This window comes from Vombatus ursinus, unplaced genomic scaffold (genome assembly GCF_900497805.2).
Source record: "Vombatus ursinus unplaced genomic scaffold, bare-nosed wombat genome assembly UNPS02014774.1, whole genome shotgun sequence".
Classification (NCBI taxonomy): Eukaryota; Metazoa; Chordata; class Mammalia; order Diprotodontia; family Vombatidae; genus Vombatus; species Vombatus ursinus.
Genome location: NW_020954552.1, coordinates 13,844,517 through 13,855,495, shown reverse-complemented (window position 1 = coordinate 13,855,495; position 10,979 = coordinate 13,844,517).

Sequence of the window (10,979 nt, the reverse complement as noted above, 5' to 3'; positions counted from 1 at the left end):
GGGTGGGTTTTATAGCTAGATAGTTTGGAGGATTAAAAATCCCACCACCACCTAATTTCCTGGTGCAATCTATGATGCTGTCTGTCTTCTTCCTTCTCAATTTTGGGTCTAATTCATCCTCCATTTCTAGCACACCTTATGTAAATGTGATATATATATATATATATATATACACACACACACATATATATATACACACACACATACACATATATACATATATTTGTGTATGTGTATATGTACACACACATCTATGCATGTACACACATATACATATATATACATATACAAATATATTTATCTTTATATCTCTATCATTTATACTGATGGACTGGTTTTGCAAGCTAGCCAATTAATTCACAGAATCATAGGATCATAGATTTAGAGCTAGAAGGGTCTTTAGAAAACCTTCTAGTTAACCTCTTTTTACATATGAGGAAACTGAGGCCCACAGGTGTGAAATGACTTACCTAATGTCACACATCTAGTAAGGGGCAGATCTAGAATGCAACTCAGTACCTCTCTGGGTTCAAACTTCTTATTCTGACATTCAAAAGCCACAACCTTCCCTCACTCCCTAGCCCAAATCTGGTTCCATTGTAACTTTACAGACATTTAAAATTATTCCTCTACATGCATTATATATTTGTGCCAAACTCTATGATTTTCCATCTCCACACATAGACTTCATACATTCCCATTTCTGTACCTTGGTTATCTCTATATTCCCATATGATATATTTACTTGTTCTTTAAAACCCAGATTATATATCACTAATTCTATTAAACCTTTTTTAATCTCCCTTAACTCTTTGCCAAGAAAACCCCAAACAGAGTTGCAAAGAGTCAGACATGACTGAAACAACTAAATAACAACAAAAAAATGTGGGGGGGGGATGACAGAGGCATTTGCAAAATTCTACAGAGCTTTCAGTCAATAAGCATTTATTAAGTGCCTTCTATGCTCCAGGTGCTGTGCTAATCGCTGGGGTACAAAGAAAGGCAAAAGACAATCCCTCATCTCAGTATGCTCCTTATACAAAAACTCAACGTCTTTCTAGTGATGTTCTATGGCTTTGATCAGGAAAATCACCATAATGTGAGAGAGTTTGGATGAAGAGCATCTGAGCCCTAGAGATGTGTTGGTGAACAAAGCTTTTTTACTGTTTACAAGAAGAGAAGGAGGAGGAGAACAGACACCAATAGTGAAGAGTCCCACTGTGCCCGGCTCCCTCGCTGAGGGCAGTATATGATGGGGTGGCTCCAGATGTGGAGCTCTGCAATACCTTTTGCACTCAGACATACATTTGCATAGAGTTTTAGAGGGAAAACCCACCAGCTGACACCAATGGGAGACTACCCTGTCATCCATAGGGGAATATAGTCAGAACAAGTGAAATGAGGGAATTTTCCAAATGACTTAATAAGGCTTTGGGACTGAGGAGCAGGGACACAGGGGGAGTTAACTGTAATTCTACCAATCTATCAAGACACTGGGAAAGGACATAGTACCCAGTCTCTGGGTTAATTACATGTATCCTGGGGGTGAGGCCATACTGGTTAAACTGATTTTCACCAGTTCACAGTCACACTTTGTGAATGATCAAAATTGCATGTAACCCAAAGGGCAACAGAGCAATGCATGGTGGATATTAGTAGGTTGTTGCCAGTCATGAACTCTAGGAAAAAGTGGCTTAAATAGATCAAAATCAGAAAATGTACAATTTGAAGAGGAGGTGGGCAGATTGTGTAGTGAAAATGAGGGATAAAAAACAACTTGATAGCTTGAGTGCTGTACCGGTAACTATGGGTTATTAAAAGACACAGAGGAAGGACTGGATGGACAAGAATTACAATGAACAAAAAGCTATGGCTGGATTATGATATACTTCCTTGGGAAGAGTATACAATAATAACAAATGACAACAACCTCTGTGAGTAGTAATAGGAGCTGCCCCACTGGGGCCCAAGTGGAACTGGCCAGTTGGGCAACATAGCCCTTCCTTCCTTCCTTCCTTCCTTCCTTCCTTCTTTCCTTCCTTCCTTCTTCCTTCCTTCCTTTCTCTCTCTCTCTCTCTCTCTCTCTCTCTCTCTCTCTCTCTCTCTCTCTCTCTCTCTCTCTCCCTTACCTGTGGGTGATCTGCCCAAAGGAATATAAATTTTGATTGCTGAAACCTTGCAAGATATCTTGGGGTTTACGGGCTAGATTTTTTTTTCCTATTTTTTATTATCCAAAATATTAATTATTTATTTTCTTTTTCAATTTCTCACAGGACAAGAAATTCCAATGAAAAGATAGGGGTGCATACTATAGAGAAGGTTTCCAATGTTGCGAAGGACAATAAGAGGGGCCCTCTTTTTTTCTGCAAAGCAACATGGGCCAATTTTTCTGTAATCAATGCCCCAGTGCTTTCCTATTTTTTATTTTCTTTTTTTAAAATAAACTTATTTATTTTTAGTTTTCAATATTTACTTCCACAAGATTTTGAGTTTCAAATTTTCATCCCATCTCATCCCTCCCCCCACCCCAAGATGGCATGCATTCTGAATACCCCTAGTCTGCTTTCCCTGCTATCTCTCCCTCCTTTTCTTATCCCCTTCCCCTTCTATTTACCTATGGGACAGGATAGATTTCTGTACCTCATTTCCTGTATTTCTTATTTCCCAGTTGCATGTGAAAACATTTTTTTAAGCGTGTGTTTTTAAAACTTTGGGTTCCAAATTTTCTCCCTTTCTCCCTCCCCACCCACCCTCATTGAAAAGGCAAGCAACTCAATATAGGTTATACATGTGCAGTTATGCAAAACACTTCCATAGTAGTCATGTTGTGAAAAACCAACTCTATTTCCCTTAATCCTATCCTGCCTCTCCCCATTTATTTTATTCTTTCTTTTGACCCTGTCCCTCCTCAGAAGTGTTTGCTTCTGATTACCCCCTTTCCTACTCTGCCCTCCCCTCTATCATCCCCCTACTCTTTTGCCCCCTTCCACCCCTATTTTCCTGTAGGGTAAGACAGATTTCCAATTGAGTGTGTATGTTATTCTATCCTTAAGTCAAATCCTATGAGAATATGATTCACTCATTCCCTCTCACCTTCCCCATTTCCCCTCCAGTGTAAGAGCCTTTTATTTTCTGGTTTTTTTTTGTGTGGCATAATTTACCCCATTCTATCTCTCCCTTTCTCCTTCTCCTAGTATAATCCTTTCTCACCCCTTAATTTTATTCTCCAGATATGACCCCTTCATCTTCAACTCACCCTGTGTCCTCTATCTATCTATCTATCTATCTATCTATCTATCTATCTATCTATCTATCTATCTATCTACATATATATACATACATATAATTTTTTCCCCTCCAACTACCCTAATACTGACAAAGGCCTCATGAGTTACAAATATCATCTTTCCATGCAGGAATGTAAACAGTTCAACCTTAACAAGTCTCTTATGATTTCTCTTTCCTGTTTACCTCTTCATGTTCCACTTGAGTCTTGTATTGGAAAGTCAAATTTTCTATTCAGTTCTGGTCTTTTCATCAAGAATGCTTGTAAGTCCTCTTTGTCACTGAATGACCATTTTTTCCCCTGATGGATTATACTCAGTTTTGCTGGGTAGGTGATTCTTGGTTGTAATCCTATCTCCTTTGTCCTCCAGAATATCATATTCCATGCCCTGCGGTCCTTTACTGTAAAAGCTGCTAAATCTTGTGTTATCCTGATTGTGTTTCCACAATACTTGAATTGTTTCTTTCTGGCTGCTTGTGATATTTTTTCCTTGACCTGGGAACTCTGGAATTTGGCTACGATATTCCTAGGAGTTTTCCTTTGGGGATCTCTTTCAGGAGGAGATTGGTGTATTCTTTCAATTTCTATTTTGCCCTCTGGTTCTAAAATATCGGGGCAGTTTTCCTTGATAATTTCTTTACTCTTTTTTTGATCATGGCTTTCAGAGAGTCCAATAATTTTTAAATGATCTCTCATGGACCTATTTTCCAGGTCAGTTGTTTTTCCGATGAGATATTTCACATTGTTTTCTAATTTTTCATTCTTTTGGATTTGTTTTACCCTGTCTTGATTTCTCATAAAGTCACTAGCTTCCAATTGCTCTATTCTAATTTTTAAGGAAGTATTTTCTTCAATAATCTTTTGGACTTCCTTTTCCATTTGTCTAATTTTGCTTTTTAGGGCGTTCTTCTCCTCATTGGCTTTTTGGACCTCTTTTGCCATTTGGGTTAGGCTATTTTTTAAGGTGTTATTTTCTTAAGTACTTTTTTGGGTCTCCTTTAGCAAGCTGTTGACTTGTTTTTCATGATTTTCTTGCATCACTCTCATTTCTCTTCCCAGTTTTTCCTCTGCTTCACTTACTTGCTTCTCAAAATCCCTTTTGAGTTCTTCCAAGGCCTAGGACTGATTCATATTTTTCTTGGAGGCTTTGGATGTAGGAGCTTTGGCTTTGTTGTCTTCTTCTGGTTGTATGTTTTGATCTTCTTTGTCACCAAAGTAAGATAATATAGTCTGACTCTTTGTGCTGCTTACTCATGATCCCAGTCAATTATTTGAGTTTTAAACTCTTTGTTAAGGTAAGAGTCTGCTTCCAATGTGGAGAATGTACTGTCCCAAGCTTTGGGGTTTGTACAGCTGTTTTCAGAGCTACTTCTAGGGACCTGTAAATTTTCAGTTCGTTCAAGGTGGTATGATAAGGGGTGGGGTGTTTCCTCTCTACTGCCACAACAAGCTCCACCAGACCAGCACTCCTCCTCACCCCAGGACCACCCCTCAGAACCGTGACCCAGATCCAAGGACGGGCACAGCAAAAGATTCCTGCCTCAGCACTGGCAGAGACATCCCTGCAATCCCCCTCTGATCAGCCACTCGATTCCCCCTCAGTCTGGGGGCCAGGAGCTCAGGAGGCAGCTGCTGCCCCAGAGGCTGTGCTCCGGGACTTGCGGCTGAGACCTAGCTCCTTCTCTCACTGCAGTCACAGACTTTTCCCACTGACCTTCTAAGTTGTCTTTGCCATTTGTGGGTTGGGAAGTCGGGAAACTGCCACAGCTTCACGCGGTTCAGTCCTCTGAGGCCTGCTCCAGGATTGCTGCGGCCTACATGCCCATGCCAAACTGTGCTCCTCTCCCTGCCTGGTGTGATATACCTTTCCGATCAACCATACAGGTTGTCTTGGGCTGGAAATTTGTTTCACTGTGTCTTTTTGTGGGTTCTGCTGCTTTAGAATTTGTTTAGAGCCATTTTTTACAGGTATTTGGAGGGGTTTGGGGGAGAGCTCAAGCAAGTCACTGCTTTCACTCCGCCATCTTGGTTCTGCCCCCTAGATTTTTCTTTTCTTAAGGACTATGTTGTAGACCAGGGATAGGGAACCTGTGGCCTTCTAGGTCCTTGGATGAAGTCTTTTGACTGAGACCAAGTTTTACAGAACAAATCCCTTTATTAAGGGGATTTGTTCTGTGAAGTTTGGATTCAGTCAAATGGCTGCACTTGATGGCCTAGAGGGCCATGTGTGGACTGTAGGCCACAGGTTCCAAACCCCTGTGGTCGACCCAAATTACTCTGGCTCTTATTGACTGGCCAACAACAGATTCCTGGCTAAGTCCCATTTGGTCATTGTTTGGACTTTGATTGACTCAGAGTGAATGTAAATATCAATTGTTTCTGTTTTGGCCAAAAACTCTGAGGGTCTTCCCTCCCAGCTTGATTTTTTTTTTTACTTGGAAAAGAGGCCACTCTTTGCCTTATTATTACTATTATTATTATTATATTTTTACCTAGCCTTAATCACTGAAAGGTCCTTGCCTCAGTCAAACCGAGACCTATTAAAGACCTTAGCTTAGAAAGGCCAAGGTCCCCAGTGCATCCTGGACCATCTCCAGTCATCCTCATCTATTTCTTGCCACTGGAGCCAGTGAGCTTGGTGACCTTGCACAGCCCTCCCTCACTTAAATCCAATTCATTTACAAGTCATGACATCACCTTCCTGATGTCATGGTCCTCTTACAGAAGGAAGGAGAAACAACAACAATCCCCTTAGCCAGTTATAAAAATTTCTCCTTGGATTTCTTTATTTTTTTTTAAATTTTTATTTAGAAATAAAACAGAGGCAGCTAGGAGGCACAGTGGATAGAGCTGGAGTGGAGTCAAGAGGACCTGAGTTCAAATCTGGCCTCAGACACATGATACTTACTAACTGTGTGACCCTGGGCAAGTCACTTAACCCCGATTACCTCACCAAAAAGGCAAAAAAATTAAAAGAAATAAAACAAACATTTCCATAACATAGTAGAATAGAAAAAAGTGTACACATAACTGCAAAGCTATTATGCACACTTGTTATTCCTCTGAAATACATAATAAAGTTATCGTGTAACTTTCTTTTTTTTTCTTCTCTACCCCCCCACACCAGAAATGGCTACCATCAGACACAAAAATGTCTGTGTGTGTAATATATAAACACACAGACACAAAAATGTCTGTGTGTGTAATATATACACACACATACATATATACACATAGACATATATATATACATACATACATTCATACATAAATACATATATATGTAAAACCATTCTATATGTACTTCTATTTATTAGTTTTTTTTCTGGATGCAGATAGCATCTTCCTTCATAAGTCCTTTGTAGTTAATTTGGGTATTCATAACAGTCAAAATGATTTAGCCACTCAAAGGAACTGTGAAACGATCCTTGGATTTCTATGAGCAGTTTATTTTAACCTCTCTTATCATAGGATCATAGAATTAGAGACAGACAGGACTTTTAAAGTTCAAACCTTTCTTTTTAGAAAAGATGAAAATGAGGTATGGAGAGTTTAAATGACTTGCTCAGGGTTATATAGTATCTGAGGCTAGATTCAAACCCAGGACTTCCTGAGTCTAGTGCCTTATTGACTTTACCACAACACATCATGTGTTATTTTGTATTACAGTAGTCATTGTATATACCATATCCCCCAACAATACAACTTCATAAGGACAGAGATCATATCTCTATTTCAACTTCATACCTTTCCCACTTAAATAAATCAAACAATATGTATTTTCATCCATATTGCTTTTCTAGTGCAGAGAGTTGCTCTTGATTTCTCTAAAGACCTTTTAGTTATCTGGGGCTCAAAACAGTTAGTATAATTGAACCTGAAAAACAAAGCATTTGGAGAACCACATTTTCAATAAGAAAAACTTTCATTTGCAGCTTACTCAGAACACCTACCACAACACTGGCAAATACCTTTGACAAACATCTGTCTCTATTTGACTCTTCACTTGATGTCAATAACTGAAAAAAATAATTTCTAAGGTTGTGTGTGTCATGGAGTCATATATAATTTTGATATATTCATGTAAGATATGTTGTCTGAGGAGAGACTTTAATTCTGACTTTTCCTCTACTGAATCATATGCTTTCTTAAAAATCAATAAATAGTAAGCACAGGGGTATCATATTTTCTCTGAACCTCTCACTCATCAGGCCATTCTCATAAAGATTTTATAGAAAAGAGAAAGTAGGAATATAGATTACTTGTTGCTAATGTCTTCCTGCTTGTCTTTTAAAAAAAATTTTTTTGTAAAGCACAGTTTGTGATCTTTTCCTTTTGGGTAAATCTTCTCCTCTGAGATATGTTTGAAAAATCAATCTCTAAATGCTTTTAAAAATGAGATGTCTTTAGTGTGAATTTATTCTGTATGCATTTGGTCGGGCCTAGACACTCTTTGCAACTTTGTCATACAAGTTTATGCTTCGCTGAGCACTTTTAATCTCATTTTTCTTCATTCTCCAGAGACTTCTATTTTAATTTCTAAATAACCATGTACCAAACAAGGCCATATTCCCATCTCATAATACTATTCCAGCTCTAAGATTTTGAACTTTTTGGAGGCTCTTTCTTACCTCTGCCCTAGGCAGAATATTAGCTCTCTATGCTTACTAAAATCTCTAATGACTAAATTCTTCCTGATGTATTCAGGTCATCCTGTCCATCCTTGATTTCTTGTCCACACTAGATGTCATAGTCTACCTCACATAGCCTAAAGTCACTGGGAATCAGTCAGTCAGTTAGTTAGCATTTGTTAAGCACTTACTATGTGCCAGACACTGTCCTAAGTACTGGAGATACAAAGAAAGAGAAAAACAGAGTTCTCTATCCTCAAGGGACTCACATTCTACTGGGGGAAGACAACATACACATAACTGTGTACAAACAAGATGTCTATCTATCTATCTAGCTAGCTACCATCTATCTATCTATCTATCTATCTATCTATCTATCTATCTATCTATCTATCATCTATCTGTCTGTCTATCTTGAGAGAGAGAGAGACAGAGAGACAGAGATTCAGAGAGACAGAGAGAGAATAAATGTAAAAGGAGGAAAGCACTAGGCAGTAGCAGGGAGAAGACTTGGAAAAGTCTGCATCCCAGAGGCAGCTAGGTGGTGCAGTGGATGAGCACTGGAGTTGGGAAGACCTGAGTTCCAATTTGACCTCAGCTACGCACTAGATGTGTAACCCTGGTCAAGTTATTTAATCTTTGCCTGCTTCAGTTTTCTCAATAGCACCTACCTCCCAGGGTTATGAGGATCAAATGATATAATATCTGTAAAGCATTTAGCCTGGTGTCTGGCACAAAGTGATGCTTAATAATGCTTATTCTTTCACCTCCCTACAGAAAGTATTCTTTGAGTTGAGTCTTGAAGAGTACCAGGGAAGCCAAAAAGTGGAGGTGAGGAGAAAGATTATTCCAGGCATGGGGCACGATCAGTGAAAAAACAAGGAGATGGAAATGGAATGCCATGTTGACAAACACTAATAAGACTTTCATTGGTGGTTTGTAGAGTTTCTAGAGAAGGGTAAAATATAAGAACACTGAAAAGATAGTAAGGATCCAGATTTTGAAGGTACTGGAGTTTATTGAGTTGGGGGTGGGGGAAGATATGTGTGATACGGTCAGATCTACACTTTAAGAAGATCACTTTGGCTGCTGAGTAGAGAATTTTTAGGAGTAGAGAGACATGTGAGGCAGGGAGACAAAGCAGAAGGCTATTGCCATATTTTAGGCATGAAGCAAAGAAAATTTAAAAATTTAAAATAAGAGAAGAGGACACATACAAGAGATGCTGTGAAGGTAAAAATGATAATAGTGTCAAAGAAGCGATTGTTGATTCATGATTATAACTCAGGAGAGAGACGAGGGATGGGTATGAAGACAGAGAAGTCATCTGCAGAGGTGACATTTGAACCTGTGAGAGTTGTTGAGATCTTGAAATGAGATGGTAGAAGAGGAGAAGAGAAGAGGGCCCATGATAGAACCTTGGGAGACATCCACAATTAATAGATGACACATAAATTAAGAACTAGCAAAGGAGACTGAGAAGGAAAGGCTGATAGGTAGGAGGAGAACCGATAAAGAGCAGTATCATGAAAACCTAGAGAGAATTCAGGAAGAGAAAGCAAGAAAGATGAATAGGGTAGATGTGTGAAAGCCCCTAGGAGAAGAGATAGGAAGGTGACAAAGAAACAAGAAGAGGGCACCTGGGGGAGGTGGGATTAGGTATTGGAGGGCAGAGAGATGTTTACTGGAAAGAGCCCCAGATCTGGATTCAGAAGAACGAATTTTGAATGTTAGCTTTGCTATTTGTGATCTGTATGACTTTGAACAAGTAACTTAATTTATGTGGGCCACTTTAAAATAAATTGAATGGTTAGATTATCACAAAGATCTTTTCTAGATCTTATTCCTATGATTCTATGAGGGACAATGCACATTGATATAATTACACATGTTTTGAAGTGCTGGCACAAGGAAGGATGCCTCCTACTCTCCGTATATATAGGACCAGCCCAGCTCCAAGAAATCATTCTTATTCCATTTTGGGAAGAGATTGCCTGTGGGGTGTTCAAAACTAGAGGAGAGAATCCGTTTTCTAAGAAAAGCCATCCATACGTGCCTACACATTTACACACAAATGCATACACAACAACCAAAGAGCAATCAAGTGTCATATAGAAGTGAAAAGAAATTCAGTTTAGTTAGCTGTGGATCATGGGACTACTTTTTGTTAGTGAGTTACATTCGGTTAAATTAAGTTGACTTTAAAATAGGAATTTTAAAATATTAGAATTAGAATAGAGAGAATTCAAAGATATATGTCAATTTCAAAAGAGCTTAAAAGAGTGGGAGAGAGAAAATAAGTGTACATATCACTTGATGCTGGCTGATGTCTTAACTTGCACACTCTCTTCTCCATAGTCATAGAAGGTCAGTATCAGGAATAAAGTCAAGATGACTGCTGATGGCCTGGTAAGTCTGACCAAGCTCTAAGAGTTCCACAGTGCCTTCGTCAGCCACCTTCATGGCTGTTGGAACAAATTGTTCTGATTAGCCCATTCCACCAGGGGAAGTGTTCCCATGCTTGGGGTAGACATCCCTGTAAGTCACTGATGGGTTTGAGATCCCTCAGTTACCCTCAACCTGGTTTAGCCTGTCTGCCTAGACAGTTTATTGGGGTATGGCCTCTACATATGCTACAGCTTCTTTGAGCCACAGGTGGGAGTTGGGTGATAGGTGGGTACCAAAAGTGGATGAACCACTGGACAAGCCCTTACCCTAGTGGTAATGGTCCTCCCTGAACACCCCATATACTCCACAGTGAGAGGAATTCCAGGGGGGTATGGTGTGGGTGTGGCTGTGCCAGGGGTTGAGGAGCAAGTGGTGGAAAGGCAGGAGCTTTAGGGTGGTGTCACCCAGTCCCAGGCCTGTGTCTCTGACATCATTGGCCCATGTGCTTGCAGAATCTCCTCTTGGAGGGAAAGAAAGAGGACACATAATTAACAACATAATAATAACCATCAACACACTGAAAGTTTACATAGAACTTCCTTATAACCACCCCTTGAGGTAGGTAATAAAAATATAATCATCCCCATTTTACTGAACAGAAAGCTGAAGCTTTT